The sequence below is a fragment of the Ovis aries genome, chromosome 8 (assembly GCF_016772045.2).
Source record: "Ovis aries strain OAR_USU_Benz2616 breed Rambouillet chromosome 8, ARS-UI_Ramb_v3.0, whole genome shotgun sequence".
Classification (NCBI taxonomy): domain Eukaryota; kingdom Metazoa; phylum Chordata; class Mammalia; order Artiodactyla; family Bovidae; genus Ovis; species Ovis aries.
The window spans coordinates 23,112,034-23,135,110 of NC_056061.1; the positions used below are offsets into that span (position 1 = coordinate 23,112,034).

General features: G+C 38.2%; 1 pseudogene; it reads right to left on the minus strand.

Annotated features, from left to right (window-relative positions):
- Window positions 1-18,525: 18,525 nt before the first annotated feature.
- Window positions 18,526-19,674, minus strand: LOC114116189 (serine/arginine-rich splicing factor 9-like; annotated as a pseudogene).
- Between the last annotated feature and the right edge of the window lie 3,403 nt (window positions 19,675-23,077).

Sequence of the window (23,077 nt, forward strand, 5' to 3'; positions counted from 1 at the left end):
AGTTCAAAAGCATCAATTCTTTGGTGCTCAGCTTTAAGGATGTTTAAATTCCATTAAAAGACCAACAAAAAGGAGAGAAACAAAACAATTTGGTCCCAAAGAAATACGAAACAAATCTGGTTTTTCTGGTGGCTCAAACAGTAAAGAATCTACCTGCAATGCAGGAGTCCTGAGTTAGATCCCTGGGTCAAGAAAATCCCCTGGAGAAGGGAATGGCTCCTCCCATTCCTACTCCAGTATTCTTGCCTAGAGAATCCCATGGGCAGAGAAGCCTGGCATGCTACAGTCCATGGGACTGCAAAGTGTCAGACATGACTGAGCAACTAAGCACACACACACATATGAATGAAATTTGAAACTGTTCATTTGTTAGATTTGTTTTGATAAACTGTATCCCATCTTTGTGGGCTTCCGTGGTGGCTCAGAGGTTAAAGCCTCTGCCTGCAATGCGGGAGACCTGGGTTCAATCCCTGGGTTAGGAAGATCCTCTGGAGAAGAAAATGGCAACCCACTCTAGTATTCTTGCCTGGAGAATCCCATGGACAGAGGAGCCTGGTGGGCTACAGTCCACAGGGTCGCAAAGAGTTGGACACGACTGAGTGACTTCACTTTCACTCCAGTATTCTTTCCTAGAGAATCCCATGGGCAGAGAAGCTTGGTGTGCTACAATACATGGGATTGCAAAGTGTCAGACATGATTGAGCAACTAAGCACACACCCAAATATGAATGAAATTTGAAACTGTTCATATGTTAGATTTGTTCTGATTAACTGTATCCCATTTTTGTACTCCTTACAATGTGTGAAAAGTGAAAGTGAAGTCACTCATGTGTAGAAAGCTATAAACATCGAGCTTGAGGTCTTTTAACTGCCCATATTGGTTTTAAGTGTCAGAGTCAAGACCTTAGAGAGGGAATTAGCTATACATGGCCAAGTCATTGCTAATTTGATGTATTTGCAAAATGGAATTTCTTATATCATGGAAATAAATCCATGAGAGGCTTGAGTATGGAGAAATAACCTCAGGAAGGGATACATACATATCACTAATTATCACTCTACAGGCAGGTACTCATGCAGATCATTAGAGGAGCGTGGTAGAGGGCTTTGCTTTATTGTCTGTCAGCTAGCTGATACCACCCCACTTCAGCTGCCCCCCCAAGGGAGGAGACAGGCCTTTTAAAAAGAAACTAGCAGCAGTTCTATGTGCTTGATAGAGCTCAGTATGCTCTGAGGAGTCTCCTGGGTAGTCCAGAGAGACCCGGCGGAACAACTGTCAAGATGAAAACAAATGGCTTAGAGTGAAGTGGACACAGAAATACAGAGGAAGCAAAGAGGGGAAATGAGAAAATTCATTTATCCCTATGTTAAGCAAGATGTTCTGTGAGCTCTATATATTACTGCCAACTAAAAGAGAAAAAATCAGTTTATGAACTATATAATTATGCATAGAATATATTAAATATCTTAAAAATAAATTTACAAGCACCTGAAAGCTCATGAGGAATTGAGAAATACTCCAAAAATTAATGTGTCTGCCTAATCTAATTTTCTTCTATAACATTAACAAGGCTGCTGAATCAATAGTTATAATTAGCTTGATTGTCCAAAGAGGACTGAACATAGTAAACATGAAAAACATTATCTTTGTTAAATTTCTAGTCCTAGGCCACTTGGCAAATGCCTCTAAAATGGGTAAGACAGGAAAAAGACAGGGTTTAGATTATCTTGGGTGTACAAGGGGATTCTTGTGAGCAATGCTCCTGTCATCCTACAGGGGAAAAGAGGTGGCATGATGTATCAAACTGAATTCCTCAAGAATGTCATGCCTGTTCCTCTTTCATATCGTTATTAATCACTTAGATAAGACTGAACCATCAGACTCCTGAATAGAAACTGGACAGTTTTCTATCAAGTCTGTTACTTCTGTTGTTGGAAAATATATCTTGACTCCTCCTCGTACACTTTCGTACACTGTTGTTTTACTCTTCAACATCAGATATTTATTTAGTCGTCCTTTCAATGCAGTATTTTAACAAAACTCTTTGAGAGAAATGAGGCAAAGAAATTCTAAAGAGACTGAAAAAAAATAGAATGAAATAACCAAAGCTCAATTTTAGATCAACTTCTTCCTTTCTCTACCTGTAAGTCTGGCCCTTCATTGTACTTGAATCAGTAAAAGGAAGTCTTCTGTTCCCAAGAAAGTCTTTTTACATTCAACCAGACTTGCTTTCAGAGACGTTCCCTAATGATATATTTCATTGCTAATTTGCCACTCAAAACCATTCATTGCTCCCAAACTTCTTATCAAAGCACAAAGGCCCTTTACAATCTAGACCCAATCTTTCTTTCCAATCTCACCTCCCACCACAACAGAACACCCTTGATTTCATAGCTACATCAATTTTCTCTTGGTTTCCCTGACTTGGCTCCAATACTATGTTCCTATTTTCTGTGTGATGTTGTACAAAGGCAATTACAGATTGCTGATATTTAAAAGTATTTGTTTCACTGAGTATTACCTAAATTTTAGAAAAGTTTTGGAAAAGGCTCAACACAAGTACCTCCTAAAGAATATATCTTACTAATTACGAATTTCACTGCAGCATCATGACTGCTAACAGAATACAGAAATTAGAAGTGCAATCTCTTCCAGAGTGCTAGAATCAGACTAATAATTAGTGATCTTTATATTATTAGGTTGGTGCAAACATAATTGCGATTTTTGCATTGTTGAAATTAGCCTTTTGATATTGGAATACACTCAAATAAATGTGGTTATCATATATCATTTTAATGTGCATTTCTTGCTTTATGGTTTTTTTTTTTTTTGCTAATGACTTATTACTTGCTGTTTCCTTTATATTTATTTTCAACTAGGGAAATAATGTTAGGAAAAAAAAAGCAAATACCAAGCAAAGCTAGTATGTTCAGGAAGCTATGAAAGAAACTGTTACAATAATAATTCTTTTCAAAAGGACAAATGCTCTCATGACAAATATTCTCTTGTACAGTTTATTGCAAAGTCATAGGCAAAAATTTCAACATAACCACCTTCATTTTCATCCCTTAGTAATAAACTGATGGAAAAGTGGGGAAATAAAAACTGAATAATCAGGTAACATCTAATTTGGATAACTGTACCATACTCACTCTTCTAATATTAAGTTAGCCGTTACCCTGGACACAATTGTGTGACCACAGAGTACATGTGCAGGCATTGTTTCATAAAGAAAACATTTTATGGTTTCTTTGTTCAAAAAGAAACGTCTTTTTTGGAACTGCTTTCATGACACTAAAAACATGTATAATTGAAAAAAATACAAAACATAGTTTTTTTTTTTTAATGCTTTTCCCCTTACTCCCAAGCAAACTGCCCCAATTCCAGCTTTAGATATTATCCTTGACAATAAGGGGCTCTGTAATGAGAAAATGCCCATTCATTTATCTCAACACTAGGTCCATTCACCAAGTTCATATAAAAGCAACAAACCAAACCTGAGCTGTGGGACAACTGAAGGTGAACAGGCATTTACATTTTTTGAATAACTGAACCTACTTAATAAAAGCAACTGTAGTAAAGAATCTGCCTGCTGATGCAGGAGACCTAAGAGATGCAGCTTCAATACCTAGTTGCGAAGATCCGCTGGAGAAGGAAATGGCAACCCACTCCAGTATTCTTGCCTGGAGAACCCTACGAACTGAGGAGCCTGGTGGGCTACAGTCCAGGGAGCCTCAAAGAGTCGAAGATGACTGAGTGACCAATTTAATAAAAGCAACTTTAAAATTAGGGATGAAGTTCAGATCATCAATCCCTGTGAATAGGAAAATTTTAAAGGGAAAGTGATTGTATAATTTTTATATTTCAGATCAAGAGAGAGATGATTTTTAAAAACTGGTCTTTTCTCTTAAAACTCTCAAATAGCTGGGCTCAGAGAGGATCCACTGATGTGATTATAGAAACAGTGAAAATTTTGGCAACACTAGCAGAAATAGATCAAGAAATATGTTTGACTTTGGCCTTTTCTTTTTCAGTTTAAAATTCATAGTTTTGATTATTCTCCAGTGACTAGAGTCTGTGATACATTAGAACTGAGCTTGCTGCATGTAAGCAAGGGCATACAGGGTCAATACACCACTGGACTGGAGGGAGCCTTGCCTCGCCAGCCCCAGGGCCTCCTCTGTGAGGCTGTGCGCCTAGTTAGGTGGAGTCTACATTAAAAGAATGGGAAGGTGTTTCCTGCTGCTGCTGCTAAGTCACTTCAGTCGTGTCTGTGTGACCCTAGACGGCAGCCCACCGGGCTCCTCTGTCCCTGGGATTCTCCAGGCAAGAATATTGGAGTGCGTTGCCATTTCCTTCTCCAATGCATGCATGCATGCTAAGTCGCTTCAGTACTACTTGCAAATTGTGGGTTGGGGCTGTGAATATTGAAGAGACTCTACATAACAGACACTAATTTAGGCTGCATTATCAACTCTTGTGCTTAGTCCCTCAGTCCTGTCTGAACCTTTGCAACCCCATGGACTGTAGCCCACTAGGCTCCTCTGTCCATGGGGATTCTCCAAGCAAAAATGCTGGAATGTGTTGCCATGCCCTCTTCCAGGGGATCTTCCCAAGCCAGGGATCGAACTCAGTTCCCCTGCATTGCATGCAGATTCTTTACCATGTGAACCACCAAACTATAACTTTTCTTGCAGACGTTTTCTATCTGCCACTTGCCTTAGTCATACCTGAAAAGTTGATTTAATCATTTAACATACTTCATCATATATCCTGCTTTTTTTTTTAATTTGACATGGTAACATTTTACATAAACTTTAATATTTTTATTTCAAAAAATAATCACTAATACTTTCATCATATACTGGTTACCATTCCAAACATTTCAAATACAGTGTAGTTGATTCTCACAAACAGTTCTATGGCTGTGAGGGATATACTTGTTGTTTGCTATTTAGTCGCTAAGTTGTGTCCAACTCTTAGGCTATTACATCTCAATTTTTCAGATTGAGAAAACAAGTTGAGGCACAGAAAAGTTAAGTAACTTCTCCACTCTTACACTGCAAGTAGAGGGTGCACCAGGAAAGCAAACCCAAGCAGTCTGTCTCCAGTAGGCACTTTCACTTCTGAGTTACTCTATCCCTCATAACTACACTGGATGCAGAGAAACATGTTTACCAAATATTCTCAAAATAGTACTCAAATATTAGACGTTTAAGTTCAAAAATAGTTACTTTCTTTATCTGAGCTAAAATTATTTGGAGACTTTTTAAAAACCATCTCACCACAGATTATTTTTTAATTGGTAAAATACACTGTAATCTGAATTTTCACTTGAGCATTTAAAAATTATTTTCAATTAATTACCTTAAAATAATCTAGTTGTTTTAATAATTAGAGATCTGGAGAACATAGCAAAGTATTTAAACTTCAGAATGTCATATTTTCCCCCAACTTGTTTGTTACTTTTTATATGCTGTGTCAAAAGAATATTGCACAAAAATCATCACCCTAAGGATATAAGATTTCTTTCATGTTTATTTTACAATTTCACCCCAGATTAAATAAAATCTATTTTTTAAATTCTAAAATAGCCCTTTCTTCACTACAGTTATCAGAGAAGACAGGTCTTTAGGAAAATTTCTTCATACCACCAAAAATGTACCTGATAGGGATCATGGACACAAAGCAGGGTATTCTGCTTGTTTGAGAATCAGGCAGCTACAGTGTCACACAGCTACTCTCATACGTAGAAAGGCAGATGTATTTTTCAGAACTTGAGCTGCTGGAGGAAAGCAAGATACTCTTTAGCAATTAATGGATTAAGAACTAATGATTGTTCCACTGACTGATATTTCTGTTTGGGTGCCAATACCATACTATCTTAATTACTGTAGCTTTGTATTATAGTCTGAAATCAGGAAAGCCAATTCTTCCACCTCCATTTTTCTTTCTCAAGATTGCTGTGGCTGTTCAAAGTCTTTTGTGTTTCCATACAAATTAGGAAATTTTTGTTCTAGTCCTTTGAAAAACCCATTGGTAATTTGATAGGGACTGCATTGAAACTGTAGATTGCTTTAGGTAGTATAGATTTTTACAATAGTGATTATTCAAGTCCAAGAACAAAAGATATACATCGATGTGTTTGTCTTGTCTTTAATTTCTTTCTTCAATTCAGTTTCTGAGTCGTGTCTGACTCTCTGCAATGCCATGGACTGCAGGCTCCCTTGTACATCACCAACTCCTGGAGCTTGCTCAAACTCATGTCCATTGAGTCACTGATGCCATCTGAGTATCTCATTCTCTGTCATCCCCTTCTCTTCCTGCCTTCATTCTTTCCCAGCATCAAGGTCTTTTCCAGTGAGTCAGTTTTTCATATCAGGTGGCCAAAGTATTGAAGCTTCAGCTTCAGCATCAGTCCTTCCAATGAATATTCAGGACTGATTTCCTTTAGGATGGACTGGTTGGATCTCCTGGCAGTCCAAGGGACTCTTGAGAGTCTTCTCCAACACCACATTTCAAAAGCATCAATTCTTCTGTGCTCAATTTCTTTCAGGCCCAACTCTCACATTAATACACAACTACTGGAAAAACAATAGCTTTGACTATACAAACCTTCATTGGTAAAGTAATGTCTCTGCTTTTTAATATGCTGTCTAGGTTGGTCATAGCTTTTCTTCCAAGTATCAAGAGTCTTTTAATTTCATGACTGCAGTCACCCTCTGAGGTGATTTTGGAGCCCAAGAAAATAAAGTCTATCACTGTTTCCATTGTTTCCCCATTCATTTGCCATGAAATGATGGGGCCAGATGCCATGATCTTAGTTTTATGAATGCTGAGTTTTAAGCCAGCTTTTTCACTCTCCTCTTTCATCTTCATCAAGAAGCTCTTTAGTTCCTCTTCTCTTTCTACCATAAGTGTGGTATCATCTGCATATCTAAGGTTATTGATATTTCTCCCAGCAATCTTGATTCCAGCTTGTGCTTCATCCAGCCAAGCATTTTGTATGATATACTCTGCATATGAGTTAAATAAGCAAAGTGACAATATACAGCCTTGATGTACTCTTTTCCCAATTTGGAGCCAGTCTATTGTTCCATGTCCAGTTCTAACTGTTGCTTCCTGACCTGCATACAGATTTCTCAAGAGGCAGGTCAGGTGGTCTGGTATTCCCATCTCTTTCAGAATTTTCCACAGTTTGTTGTGATCCACACAGTCAAAGGCTTTGACATAGTCAATAAAGCAGAAGTAGACATTTTTCTGGAACTCTCCTGCTTTTTCCATGATCCAGCGGATGTTGGCAATTTGATCTCTGGTTCCTCTGCCTTTTCTAAAACCAGCTTGAATATCTGGAAGTTCACAGTTCATGTATTGCTGAAGCCTGGCTTGGAGAATTTTGTGCATTACTTTGCTAGCGTGTGAGATTAGTGCAGTTGTGCAGTAGTGTGAACATTCTTTGGCATTGCCTTTCTTTGGGATTGGAATGAAAACTGACCTTTTCCAGTCCTGTGGCCACTGCTGAATTTTCCAAATTTGCTGACATATTGAGTCAGCACTTTCACAGCATCATCTTTCAGGATTTGAAATAGCTCAACTGGAATTCCATCACCTCCACTAGCTTTGTTCGTAGTAATGCTTCCTAAGGCCCACTTGACTTCACATTCCAGGATGTCTGGCTCTAGGTGAGTGATCACACCATTGTGATAATCTGGGTTGTGAAGAGTTTTTTGTAGGTTCTTCTGTGTATTCTTCCCACCTCCTCTTAATATATTCAGCTTCTTTTAGGTCCATACCATTTCTGTCCTTTATTGTGCCCATCTTTGCATGAAATATTCCTTAGTATCTAATTTTCTTGAAGAGATCTCTATCATATAACTCTAATTACTATAAGACACTGAAGTTTCCTATGTTAGGTCTTTGTCTACTTAGGTATTTTATTCTTTTTGCTGCAGTGATATATGGGATTGTTTTCCTAATTTATCTTTTTGATTTTTCATTGTTATCCCTTTTGTTGCAGTGGTACATGGGATTGTTTCCCTAATTTCTCATTCTGATTTTTCGATGTTAGTGTATAGGAGTGCCCATGATTTCTGCATATTAATTTTGTATCCTACAACTTTACTAAATTCATGGATTACCTCTAGTAATTTTCTGGTGGCATCTTTCAGTAAAGTCACTCAGTCGTGTCCAACTCTTTGTGACCCCATGGACAGTAGCATAACTAGGTTCCTCCGTCCATGGGATTTTCCAGGCAAGAATACTGGAATGGGTTGCCATTTTGGGAAAGCCAAGAGATAAGCCCATGCCCTCATGGGCACCTTATCTTTGACAAAGGAGGCAAGAGTATACAGTGGAGAAAAGACAGCATCTTCAATAAGTGATGCTGGGAAAATTGGACAGCTGTGCATAAAAGAACACTTTCTAACACAATATACTGAAATAAAGTGGATTAATGACCTAAATGTGAGGCCAGAAACTATAAAACTCTTAGAGGAAAACATAAGCAAAACATTCTTTGACATAAATCACAGCAATATCCTCTGACCCACCTCCTAAATTAATGGAAATAAAAACAAAAACAAACAAGTGGGACCTAATTAAAATTAAAAGCTTTTGCACAGAAAAGGAAACTATAAATAAGATGAAAAGACAACCCTCAGAATGGGGGGAAAAAATATACATACAGCTCCTACAGCTCAATACTAGAAAAACAAACAACCCAATCAAAAAGTGGGAGGAAGACTTACACAGACATTTCTCCACAGAAGACATAGAGATGGCCAACAAACAGAGGAAAAGATGCTCAATATCACTCATCATTAGTGAAATGCAAATCAAAACTACAATGAGGTACCATCTCTCACTGGTCAAAATGGACATCTTCCAAAAATCTACAAACAATAAATGCTGGGGAGAGTGTGGAGAAAAGGGAACCGTCTTGCACTGTTGGTGAACATGTAAATTGATATAAACACTATTAAGGATTGGTGATTCCTTTAAAAACTAGGAATAAAACTACCAAGTATGAGCTAGCAATCACACTGCTGGGCACATACTGTGAGCCAACCATAACTGAAAAAAAACACATGTACCCTAATGTTCATAGCAACACTATTTACAATAGTTAGGACAAGAAAGCAACCTGTCCACTGAGAGACAAATTGATAAAGAAGTTGTGGTACATATATACAATGGAATATTACTCAGAGGGACGGGATATATGTATATCTATGACTGATTCACAGTGTTGTATGGCAGAAGCCAACACAATACTGTAAAGAAATTACCCTCCAATTAAAAATAATTTTAAGAAAACCTAAGATTTTACTTCACCAGTAAATAATGTTTTTGGCTAGAACTAAAATGCATTTTTGTAATTACCACTAAGATTCCAAGTAAGAAATCCAGAGCCTGCTTTGGAGTGCCACGGATAAAATGTGGAAGAGCCAGTAAACTTCACTAGGAAGTTAATTCTTAATACTGGTTTAGAATTCCTTCCACTTCCTGTGAGGCCCTGAAACTAGCTCATGGGTGCATGCTCAGTCGTGCCTGACTCTCTGTAACCCCATGGAATGTAACCCTCCATTCTCCTCTGTTCATGGCTTTTCCAGGGAAGAATACTGGAGTGGGTTGCCATTTTCTACTCCAGGGGGATTTCCTGACCCAGAGATCAGACCTCTGTGTCCTGCGTCTCCTGCATTGGCAGGCAAATTCTTCACCACTGAACCGCCTGGGAAGCCTGAAAAGTAAGCTCAGGGTCCCCTTAATAATATCTTACATGGTAAAGTATACAAAGCACTTCTTTATTTGGGGTTTAGTCCTTCTCAATAAATCTTTTATAGTTTTACTCACCTCCATGTAAAGAAAATTCTCTAAGAATGATTACAAATTGGCACTGGCAAATGGAAGGCTATTACATTTAAGCATTTTCACCTAAATGGGGTAAAATTTGGTAAGAAACACTCACTTTTTAAAATCCTAACTTTCATTTTCACCATAAAGTTTCCAATGCCCTACTCTGATGTAGATGTACTGCAAATAACACAAAACCACATTAACCAGTTCAATTTAAATCAGGCCCACAAATTAAGAGGACTTTTCATGCTGGCCAATTACGCTATATCTTTGACCTGTCCAGGCACTCTCCTCACCTAACCATGCCTCATGCCTTCTTCTTTCTCTTTGAATCCCAAATATTTCTTTCTTTATCCTGAATTGCAACTATGACCTTGCTTCCTACCTCACTGAGAAAACTGAGGCAATCAGAAAGAACTTCAACAGGCTCTCACCACCAGCTCTGCTTACCCACCAGCATTGGCCACCATATTTTAGGTCCTCCTGTCTTCTACTCTTGCTGCCAAGCTTCATTTCTATGTATAACTAATTGAATTCATGAATACTATCCAGTCAAGGATATTGCTTCTGCAATTACTCTCTTTCTCTAATACATCAATACTTTCCTCTATATTGGATTACTCCTTTCAGCACATATCACAACGGTTTGCTCCCTCCTCCTTGAAACACTTTCCTTTTTTGGCTACTAGCACACTACCTTTTATTGATTTTCCTGCTACTATTCTGGTTTCTCTTTCTCCGTCTTTTTTGCTACTCCTCATACCTTTTCCCAAACTCTATAAAAGCTGAAATGCTTGAAGCCTCACTCTAGAAGGGCACAGACCTGCCGTCCTTCTTATCCATACTCATGTCTTTTGCTATATCATTCAGTCTCATTTTATTTTTTCAATCATTTTCTTTAATGTTTTAATTTTTTAAATTTTTATTTATTTTTTAATTTTTATTTTTACTTTACTTGACAATACTGTATTGGTTTTGGCATACATTGACATGAATCCGCCATGGGTGTACATGAGCTCCCAAACATGAACCCCCCTCCCACCTCCCACCCCACATCATCCCTCCGGATCATCCCTGTGCACCAGCCCCAAGCATCCTGCATCCTACATCGAACATAGACTGGCGATTCATTTCTTACATGATAGTATACATGTTTCAATGCCGTTCTCCCAAATCATCCCACCCTCTCCCTCTCCCTCAGAGTCCAAAAGTCTGCTCTACACATCTGTGTCTCTTTTGCTGTCTGCATACAGGGTATTTCACCTACATGCTAACAACTCATAAAATTACAATTTCAGCTCATAGCTGTGCTCCAAATACCTTTGCAACATCTCCATTTTGATGTCCAACAGACTTCAAAGTCAACATATTAAGGTTACCAGATTAAATACAGAAATACACATTTGGCCAAGAGAACTTCCACAGACTTGTCTTGCATTCCCATTTGCTAAATCTGGCGACCTTCTAACATGCTCAAAGTTGAACTCCTGTTCTTACTCTTACCCACAACCCTTCCCAAATCAGGTTATGTCAATCATCTTTACATCCACTTGGGATAAAACTTTGGAACTATCCTTTTTCATTCATATACCCCATTCCATAAAATCTTCTTGGTTCTACTTTCGACATATATCCAGAATCAGACTACTTTTCATTACGTTTCTTGTCCTTGTGATGCCCTTTCCGACAAACAAATCACCAATATCTCTCGGCAGGATCACTGCAGTTGACACCCAACCAGGCTTCCTTTAATAGAGCCTTACTCCTCTTACTATCTGAGCTTCCCTCTTATCATTATAGTCTCACCTCTTACCATCTGGGCTTCCATGATGGTAAAGAATTTGCCTAGGTTTGATCCCTGGATTGGGAAGATCCACTGGAGAAGGGAATGGCCATCTACTCCAGTATCCTTGCCCAGAGAATTCCATGAACAGAGGAGCCTCGTGGGCTACATTCCATGGGGCCACAAAGAGTCAGACGCGACTTTCACTTTTCATACTACACTCTTACAGTTTCAGTTCAGTTCAGTCGCTCAGTCATGTCCAACTCTTTGCAACCCCATGAACCGCAGCATGCCAGGCCTCCCTGTCCATCACCAGCTCCCGGAGTTCACTCAGACTCACATCCATCGAGTCCATGATGCCATCCAAACATCTCATCCTTGGTTGTCCCCTTCTCCTCCTGCCCCCAATCCCTCCCAGCATCAGAGTCTTTTCCAATGAGTCAACTCTTCGCATGAGGTGGCCAAAGTACTGGAGTTTCAGCTTTAGCATCATTCCTTCCAAAGACATCCCAGAGCTGATCTCCTTGCAGTCCAAGGGACTCTCAAGAGTCTTCTCCAACACCACAATGCAAAAGCATCAATTCTTCGGCGCTCAGCTTTCTTCACAGTCCAACTCTCACATCCATACATGACCACAGGAAAAACCATAGCCTTGACTAGATGGACCTTAGTCAGCAAAGTAATATCTCTGCTTTTGAATATACTATCTAGTTTGGTCATAACTTTTCTTCCAAGGAGTAAGCGTCTTTTAATTTCATGGCTGCAGTCACCATCTGCAGTGATTTTGGAGCCCCAAAAAATAAAGTCTGACACTGTTTCCAATGTTTCCCCATCTATTTCCCATGAAGTGATGGGACCAGATGCCATGATCTTCGTTTTCTGAATGTTGAGCTTTAAGCCAACTTTTTCACTCTCCTCTTTCACTTTCATCAAGAGGCTTTTTGGTTCCTCTTCACTTTCTGCCATAAGGGTGGTGTCATCTGCATATCTGAGGTGATTGATATTTCTCCCAGCAATCTTGATTCCAGCTTGTGTTTCTTCCAGTCCAGCGTTTCTCATGATGTACTCTGCATAGAAGTTAAATAAGCAGGGTGACAATATACAGCCTTGACGTACTCCTTTTCCTATTTGGAACCAGTCTGTTGTTCCGTGCCCAGTTCTAACTGTTACTTCCTGACCTGCATACAGATTTCTCAAGAGGCAGGTTAGGTGGTCTGGTATTCCCATCTCTCTCAGAATTTTCCACAGTTTATTGTGATCCACACAGTCAAAGGCTTTGGCATAGTCAAGAAAGCAGAAATAGATGTTTTTCTGGAACTCTCTTGCTTTTTCCATGATCCAGCAGATGTTGGCAATTTGATCTCTGGTTCCTCTGCCTTTTCTAAAACCAGCTTGAACATCAGTGAGTTTGCGGTTCATGTATTGCTGAAGCCTGGCTTGGAGAATTTTGAGCATTACTTTACTAGCATGTGAGATGAGTGCAATTGTGCAGTAGTTGAGCATTCTTTTGCATTGCCTTTCTTTGGAATTGGAATGAACCAGTCTGAGTGGTCCTCTTAAAACATAAGGAGATCATGCTCAGAGTAACAGCAATATGCCTTATAATGAATTATTAGGGCTCTCCTTGCTTTTTCTGTCTGACCTCATTTCCCACAAATCACTTTCGTAGCGTTGTTTACTCTAATCCTTGAAAACATCAGGCAAGCACATGCCTTAGAGCACTTCAATAGCTGGTCCTTCCACCTGGAGCTTTCTTTCCTCTGATATGTGAAAAACAAACCCCCTTAATTTCTTTAAATCTTTACTTTAATATCGTTTTTACTGAGGGGAGCTGGATGACTATTCAAAATGCCACTTGCTTCCCCCTCCCTCATCACTTCTAATCTCTTTATTTTGTTCTTTCTTTTATAGCACTTATCAACCTTCAGTTTTCTTACTCAGGTTTATTTTCTGTTGTCTCTCTTCCCCTAGTACAATGTAAGATTCACAAGCATAGGGATTTTGATTTTTTTTCTTTCCCCCTTTGAGCTCAATATGTAACTATAGTGCTTGAAAAAGTATCTGGCATGTGGTGGTGATCAGTAAACATTTATGAAGTGAATTAATGAAAATTCAGTCTCAAATTGGGGCAATGGAGCCATATTCCTGGTGTAATAGTCAGAGTCTGTTGGAAACGGTATATCCTCCATTTCTTCCTATGAGACACAGGCTAAGGAAAATGCATATAAACAAGAATTCCTATTTCTTTCTGACACATTATCAGACACAACTTCAAAAGCACAGCATTTAAATCAAAATAAAACAGGCCAACGGAAAGAGCTTCTCCTCAGACCTCTATATGACACTGCTAAGTCTGCTTTTTCGGATATAAAACCAATAATGAGAAGTTAAATGTAGAAGTACTAGAAAAATCAACACGAGGATGCTGAACATTTAGATAAATACTTCCATCTGATTCTCCCTTACCTTAAGTATATTAAAGGGAATACATTTAAAAGTAGCTTAATTTTAAGACAATTTCACCCACATCTGGTTGCAATATGTATTTTTCTTTTCGTAACAGTGTTTGATTGAAAAATCCAACACAATTAAAACTTTGGTTTGGTCTATATATATAGACGGCTCAAAGTCTACAAATGAACTAAAACATAATAATTAGAAGTTCAGTAGATCATAGATTTGCTGATTCTTTTGTTTTTAGCCCAATAAAACATTTATTCAACAGATGACTTACTGCCATTGTTAGAAGGCAGTAATGCATCTAAACCATGTTTGCTTAGCCTAGCAAAATAATAAATAGCGCTGCATTTATCCTTTTGTTTCTAAGGCCAACTGTTGGCTTTATTTAATACCCTCTTAACATGCTAATAGCTCCTAATGGTCACATCAGCCATCAGTTAAACAAACCATTAGGTTGAGAAAAGAAATTTCAATAAAGGCAATTCACTAATTTGTTGATTGTTAATGGACATTAGCCCATTCAGGACCTTAGCCTAGACATATAGTTTAACTCAGAATCTATTATAGCAGTTTCTCTATACATAGTCAAGAGGCTAATTCGGCATTCTAAGTATTTCTATTTTCAGAAGACATGCTACTTAGATTTTTCTATGCAAATTAGATATTTCCAATCTGTGACATACACATAACGAAAAGAACCTGCCAAAAATACATTGACTTTCAAATTATGTAATGTTCACACAGTTTATGATTAAGGATAAATTTACAAGGGTCTTCCTAATCTCTTTCTCAATTATTAAAGCACTGTTACTGCTATTTTAGTTTTAGAGCTAGTCATTTCTGTTTCAGATTCAAAGTATCTTTTATATGATCAAAATACCACATTATGATTCCAGGAAAATGAAAGTCAAAGACATTGTTATAAATAAGACTTTGCTGTTCACTTCATGCTTGCCTTCACTGACAAGAGTTTAAATTGCTTAAAACACTTCTGTGTGTTGTACTTTCCTCTAATTTATCTAATTTTTAAATAGAAATGGGATTTGATGACTATTTTCAGAATGTTTACTCAAAATCTGATATTTGAAGTAGCAAAAAATAAATAAATGTTAAAAAGTTAATATACATCTATGTTTCTTTTTGTAGTTGCATTATTTTTCTTGTGATAATTCCAACACTTAAACTCAATTTTACACATTGTCAGACACCAAAGCACACATAGGACTGTGGAAAATCATGTGATTATACTCATATTTTACACAAATGCCATTCACATTATACAGTAATAGGGTAACAATTAGATTTGGTATGTAGTATAAAAGCCAAGCATTGAAAGAACTCAGGATTTCATGTTTTTGTCCCCGTTTGTCTTCAAAAGTAAGCATCTTGAATAACAGCTGAGCTGAGCCTGAAAATTCCTGGCAGTTTGAAGATATTATCACTATAACCTCACATTATTTATTACTTTACACAATTCAGGGAGAAGAGGTTTAAGGTGATTAAAGCAACCAAAGATTTAGGAATCAAGTTTCTCAGCTTTGAAATTTGAAGAAATATCTTATGGACATGCAGAGTTCTCACAACAAATTAACAGAAGTTCAAAAATCATTCTCCCTTGTGCCACTGAATGATTTAATTACCCCAACCTTCAGAAACTAAATGTCCCTTCTATTCCTGATTTCTAGAGGGTTTTTTATCATAAATGGATGTTGAATTTTGTCAAGGGCTTTCTCTGCATCTATTGAGATAATCATATGGCTTTTTTCAATTTATTAATGTGTATTACATTAACTGATTTGTGGATATTGAAGAATCCTTGCATCCCTGGGATAAAGCCCACTTGGTCATGATGTATGATCTTTTTAATAAGTTGTTGGATTCTGTTTGCTAGAATTTTGTTATGGATTTTTGCATCTATGTTCATCAGTGATATTGGCCTATAGTTTTCTTTTTTTGTGGCATCTTTGTCAGGTTTTGGTATTAGGGTGATGGTGGCCTCACAGAATGAGTTTGGAAGTTTACCTTCCTCTGCAATTTTCTGGAAGAGTTTGAGTAGGATAGGCGTTAGCTCTTTAAATTTTTGGTAGAATTCAGCTGTGAAGTCGTCTGGTCCTGGGCTTTTGTTTGCTGGAAGATTTCTGATTACAGTTTCGACTTCTCTGCTTGTGATGGGTCTGCTAAGATTTTCTATTTCTTCCTGGTTCAGTTTTGGAAAGTTGTACTTTTCTAAGAATTTGTCCATTTCTTCCAAGTTGTCCATTTTATTTGCATATAGTTGCTGATAGTAGTCTCTTATGATCCTTTGTATTTCTGTGTTGTCTGTTGAGATCTCTTCATTTCTAATTTTGTTGATTTGATTTTTCTCTCTTTGTTTCTTGATGAGTCTGGCTAATGGTTTGTCAATTTTATTTATCCTTTCAAAGAACCAGCTTTTGGCATTGTTGATTTTTGCTATGATCTCTTTTGTTTCTTTTGCATTTATTTCTGCCCTAATTTTTAAGATTTCTTTCCTTCTACTAACCCTGGGGTTCTCCATTTCTTCCTTTTCTAGTTGCTTTAGGTGTAGGGTTAGGTTATTTATTTGACTTTTTTCTTGTTTCTTGAGGTATGCCTGTACTGCCATGAACCTTCCCCTTAGCACTGCTTTTATAGTGTCCCACAGGTTTTGGGTTGTTGTGTTTTCATTTTCATTCATTTCTATGCACATTTTAATTTATTATTTCTTCTGTGATTTGTTGATTATTCAGCAGCATATTGTTCAGCCTTCATATATTGGAATTTTTAATAGTTTTTCTCCTGTAATTGACATCTAATCTTACTGCATTGTGGTCAGAAAAGATGCTTGGAACAATTTCAATTTTTTTGAATTCACCAAGGCTAGATTTATGGCCCAGAATGTGATCTATGCTGGAGAAGGCTCCGTGTGTGCTTGAGAAAAAGGTGAAATTCATTGTTTTGGGGTGAAATGTCCTATAGATTCCAACTAGGTCTAACTTGTCTATTGTATCATTTAAAGTTTGTGTTTCCTTGTTAATTTTCTGTTTAGTTGATCTATCCATAGGTGTGAGTGGGGTATTAAAGTCTCCCACTATTATTGTGTTATAGTTAATTTCCCCTTTCATATTTGTTAGCATTTGTCTTACATATTGTGGTGCTCCTATGTTGGGTGCATATATATTTATAATTGTTATGTCTTCTTCTTGGATTGATCCTGCCATCCCACTGCTGGGCTCACAAACCCGAGGAAACCAGAACTGAAAGAGACACATGTACCCCAATGTTCATCGCAGCACTGTTTATAATAGCCAGGATATGGAAGCAACCTAGATGTCCATCAGCAGACAAATGGATATGAAAGCTGTGGTACATATACACAATGAACTAGTACTCAGCCATTAAAAATAATACATTTGAATCAGTTCTAACGAGGTGGATGAAACTGGAGCCTATTATACAGAGTGAAGTAAGCCAGAAAGAAAAACACCAATACAGTATAATAATGCATATATATTGAATTTAGAAAGATGGTAACGATAACCCTGTATGCGAGACAGCAAAAGAGATATAGATGTATGAACAGTCTTTTAGCCTCTGTGGGAGAGGGCAAGGGCAGGATGATATGGGAGAATGGCATTGAAACATGTAAATTATCACATGTGAAATGAATCACCAGTCCAGGTTTGGTGCATGATACAGGATGCTCAGGGCTGGTGCACTGGGATGACCCAGAGGGATGGGATGGGGGTTCAGGATGGGGAACACATGTACACCCATGGCAGATTCATGTCAATGTATGGCAAAACCAATACAATATCGTAAAGTAAATAAATACATAAAGTAAAACAAACAAAAAAAAGGAACTAAATGTCCTGGTCATACAATCACCTAATTATCACGACTAGATCCTACAGTGGCTTGTGTGTATACATTTTATTTTTTATTTTTTTTGGGGGGGGTTGTCTTTTTTTTTATAGCTCAGATACCAAGGACAAATATGAGACAAATTTAGGAGAGAAAGTGACAGAACCAAAACTTAAATATTTGAGTTTTCTTCCCTGACCAACTTGCTCAAGTTGGTTTTGGTTAAGAATTTCCCAATGATCTTTATGCTGGCACCCACTTTTAAAAACCTGTTTTTAACCTTCTCATTCCCTTCCCCTATCTGCAATGCTCCTCTTTTCATTAAAGCAGCTTAGTTTACATGGTTGGCTTTGAATTATAAGAAAACCCTGAAACTTCCCTTGGATGTGACGTTCTCAGACCATCGTCGGAGCAACTAACTTTATCCCCAAATAAGTAATCCACTCCTGCTCCTTACCAATTGGGCACAAGTTGCCACTGCAACTCAATGTTTTGTTTTGTTTTTAAACATATCAGTGTGCCTGTTGGTGAAATCTATGAACACAATCAAAGACAACTACACCTGTCAGTTATTAAACGTTTAAAATATATTTCTAAACAGAATGGGCCGACTCGGTCACAGTAACTGCTGATCTCCATAGAAGAGCAACCCACAAGGATACAGCACTGATTTTTTTCCCATCATCAGGGTGAAAAATATACATCTCGTTTCTGAACCAAAACCACAATTTCTGCAGTTAAAAATGTTTCACTGCTAATATGGCCCTGGTAGAAATTATGTAGTTTTATTTCCTTTAAAAAAAAATTTAAAAAAATCTCCTAAGACACTAAATCATCAATCTGGAATGTAGATTCTGAGCACAAAGCTCAGTTCACCTAAAAAATAAAGAAAAAATTCCCACCACCTGTCTCAGTAGGCTCTGAAAGGAGAGAAGTAGTGTGGGGAACCCCTGCTTTGGTATGGAGAGTCACGGCCCCTGGACCCAGACCGAGACCGAGACCGTGAATAGCCATAGCTGGTGCTTCTCTCTGGATAAACTCGGATGTAGGATGTTTCACCCTCATGAGAGCGGAATTTGGTTTCATCCAGTTTACGCAGGGCATATTCCATGTCTTCTTTTCTGAGATACTCAACCATCCCCATTCCATCTTTCTGCACATCTGCGTAACAGACGTCCCCAGCTTCTCGCCATGTTATCTTTCAGGTCCTACCAGCTGCCTGATGGAGGAAGTCCTGAAACAAGAACTCGGAAATCAGATCTTCTCATAGGAGGCCCACTCCTCCCACCGCGGGGCCACCCACCCCGACCTCCGTAAGTCCTGGGGAACTCCACACGAAGCCGACACTGGCCATAATCGTAACCGTTCCTTCCATAAATTGCATCCTCAGCATCTCGGGGGGCCCTCGAAGCGCACGAAGGCGAAGGGCATGAGGCCGTGCCGATTCTTGAGCTCGATCTCGCTGATGCGGCCGTACTTGTAGAACAGGTCCTCCAGATCCTTCTCGCGCACGTCGCTCGGAAGGTTCCCGACGTAGATGCGCCCGTCGCCCTCGCCGCCGCGCTCATCCGCCCAGCCCGACATCCACGCCGCCTGACGCCACGGGCCCGCCGCAGCCCACGTCGCCGCCGCCGCCGCCTCAGCCGGTGATCCCCCCACAGCGTCCCTGCGGGCTCGGAGGCGCTCAGCCGCACAGCATTGTGGGAACGAGAGCGGAAGCCTGTGTGTATACATTTTAAAACCATAACACAGTATAGTGGAAAAGACTGTAATGCATGTCATAGACATCTCCAGATTTATTGTATAGACTTAACAGTGTTCATAGTTTTTTTCTTTTCAGTCTCTAAAAAAATCACTAGAAGTATATACCATGGGGTAGCAGCTATTTTTAGGTATTAAACTTGCAAAGCTTTTTCTGAAAATTTCTTAGAAGATTGTCTGTTTTAATCTATACATTATATCTTAATTGTATATTACTGTCATTTCATGTGCCATGTTGCATTTTAACATATATTGAAACTTTATATAATATAAATATATTAGTCAACATAATTATGTAAAGTTCAACATAGATTTACTGAAATAATCGTCAATATTTCCAAATATTGAAATGTGATAACCATTGTTTTTAATAACTTAAATAATCAACCATTTTATTTACTCAAGAATTCAATTTATAAACATTAATTAAGAGTGCAGGTCTTGCAGTGTTGCTGTGAGAATTAACTGACACATAACACAGTATAGTATTGAGACCCACCAAATTTAGGACTTAGAATAGGAGAGGATGATTCTGCCATGCTTGTAGTTCAGTTCAGTTGCTCAGTCGTGTCCAACTCTTTGCGACCCCATGAATCACAGCACACCAGGCCTCCCTGTCCATCACCAGCTCCCAGAGTTCACTCAGACTCATGTCCATCGAGTCCGTGATGCCATCCAGCCATCTCATCCTCGATCGTCCCCTTCTCCTCCTGCCCCCAATCCCTCCCAGCATCAGAGTCTTTTCTAATGAGTCAACTCTTCACATGAGGTGGCCAAAGTACTGGAGCTTCAGCTTTAGCATCATTCCTTCCAAAGAAATCCCAGGGTTGATCTCCTTCAGAATGGACTGGTTGGATCTCCTTGCAGTCCAAGGGACTCTCAAGAGTCTTCTCCAACACTACAGTTCAAAAGCATCAATTCTTTGGCACTCAGCCTTCTTCACAGTCCAACTCTCACATCCATACATGACCACAGGAAAAACCATAGCCTTGACTAGACGGACCTTAGTCGGCAAAGTAATGTCTCTGCTTTTGAATATACTATCTAGGTTGGTCATAACTTTTCTTCCAAGGAGTAAGAGTCTTTTAATTTCATGGCTGCAGTCACCATCTGCAGTGATTTTGGAGCCAAAAAAAAAAAAAAAAAAAAGGAGCCACCCAAAATAAAGTCTGACACTGTTTCCACTGTTTCCTCATCTATTTCCCATGAAGTGATGGAACTGGATGCCATGATCTTCGTTTTCTGAATGTTGAGCTTTAAGCCAACTTTTTCACTCTCCTCTTTCACTTTCATCAAGAGGCTTTTTAGTTCCTCTTCGCTTTCTGCCTTAAGGGTGCTGTCATCTACATATCTGAGGTTATTGATATTTCTCCTGGCAATCTTGATTCCAGCTTGTGTTTCTTCCAGTCCAGCATTTCTCATGATGTACTCTGCATAGAAGTTAAATAAGCAAGGTGACAATATACAGCCTGGATGTACTCCTTTTCCTATTTGGAACCAGTGGGTTGTTCCATGTCCAGTTCTAACTGTTGCTTCCTGACCTGCATACAGGTTTCTCAAGAGGCAGGTCAGGTGGTCTGGTATTCCCATCTCTTTCAGAATTTTCCAGTTTATTGTGATCCACAGTCAAAGGCTTTGGCATAGTCAATAAAGCAGAAATAGATGTTTTTCTGGAACTCTCTTTTTTTCCATGATCCAGCGGATGTTGGCAATTTGATCTCTGGTTCCCCTGCCTTTTCTAAAACCAGTTGAACATCAGGGAGTTCACAGTTCATGTGTTGCTGAAGCCTGTCTTGGAGAATTTTGAGCATTACTTTAGAAGAGTGAATAATTTTCCATAATTAATAAAATAAAGTAGTACCCTTTATTTATTCTGATCTAAAATTGTTTCTGATTCTACTTAAGAAACATAGTCATGTTTAACTTATTCTGCTCACAAGGAAACCAGCTGGGAACAGGGTCTATTTTTCATTCAACCATTGATATTGAAATGATAAGTTTGGCAGCTATAATTATTTCTTGTCCATAGCTCATTACAAAGTCACCAGGTTGATCTATCAAGTAAGGGAGTCATTCAATTGATTGATCTGAAACTACTATTGGATTCAGTGACCTTAAATTCACTCTCTTTCCATAAAGAATATATTTTCAGCTAAGAGGTACTTTATTTGATGAGTATATGAACTTAATCTGATTAATTAATTAAAATGCTGAGTTCTATTGTGTTATTGTATGGTAAATACAACCACTTGAAAAAAAATAATGATGACTTATAAAATCCTATAGACCAACAGTTATTACCAACCCAGCCGTAATGTCTTATCAGTTGATTTTGTACTTATCACAATTCTAATCACAGCACCATTTTTGTCCCAGATAATGAGAAACAATTATAATCCAATTCTTGTAAAGGAAAGATTGAAAAACATTTAAAAAGCATTTATCATTTGCCCAACTTTGTCCCATTGTTTCTAATTATGTATTTTGGAACTCCCCTATCTGACAGTCTCCCAGGTGATTGAAACTGATTGTTTCTTGGCACATCTCTCCACATTTGTGCTTAGGTGTACAAGTGAACTTATTTCCAGTGACCTAGATGTCTTATGACCATATTTTCTGTCTTCCTCATGGGGTTTTGCTTTACAAGCATTATCATTATTTGATGACTCTAAATTTCCTTTTTATTTCATTCATTTATGCATCAAGAAATGTAATTGAGTACCTCATTGTATGCCAGCATTGCTCAAAACCATAGGAAATCAGCAGTGAATTCAAAGATTGGAGAAAGCGGAAACTATAGTTTTGAATACTTTCTGGTATAAAGGAGAAATGGATCCAAACCTTTTAAGTTATCTTACTTTTCACGCATTAAGTTCAGCAATTCGATTACCTAGTTTATAAGGAGTTTTCAGGGAACATTTCCACCCAGAATACTTCCTAATTTGGTTTTATAACTCCAGTAAACTTGCTAAAATCTTAAAAGTTGATTCTCTCAGAAACTGTGTAATGATTAACAGAAAGAAAATAGCATTATAATATTAACATGTATGAGAAATAGCAAGAAATTACTAAAGTATAACCAGTCTTTTTTTACTTGTAGATTTGATTATAAAGCTGGTTTTGCCAGTAACTGCAAACTGAAGAAAATGTTTCACATTGAACATGACAACTACAGATAGACATTATACTTTAAAAATAGCCAAGCCCAGTAAGGTAGCAGTTAATCCTTTTTTTCCGCTTTAGGAGTACAGAAGGGGTCATGAAATAGAAATTCAGGAACATGAATATTTCTGTCTAGTCAGGTGAGATTTTAAAATTCTATTATATTTTCAATTGGAAATTTTCTATTATATTTT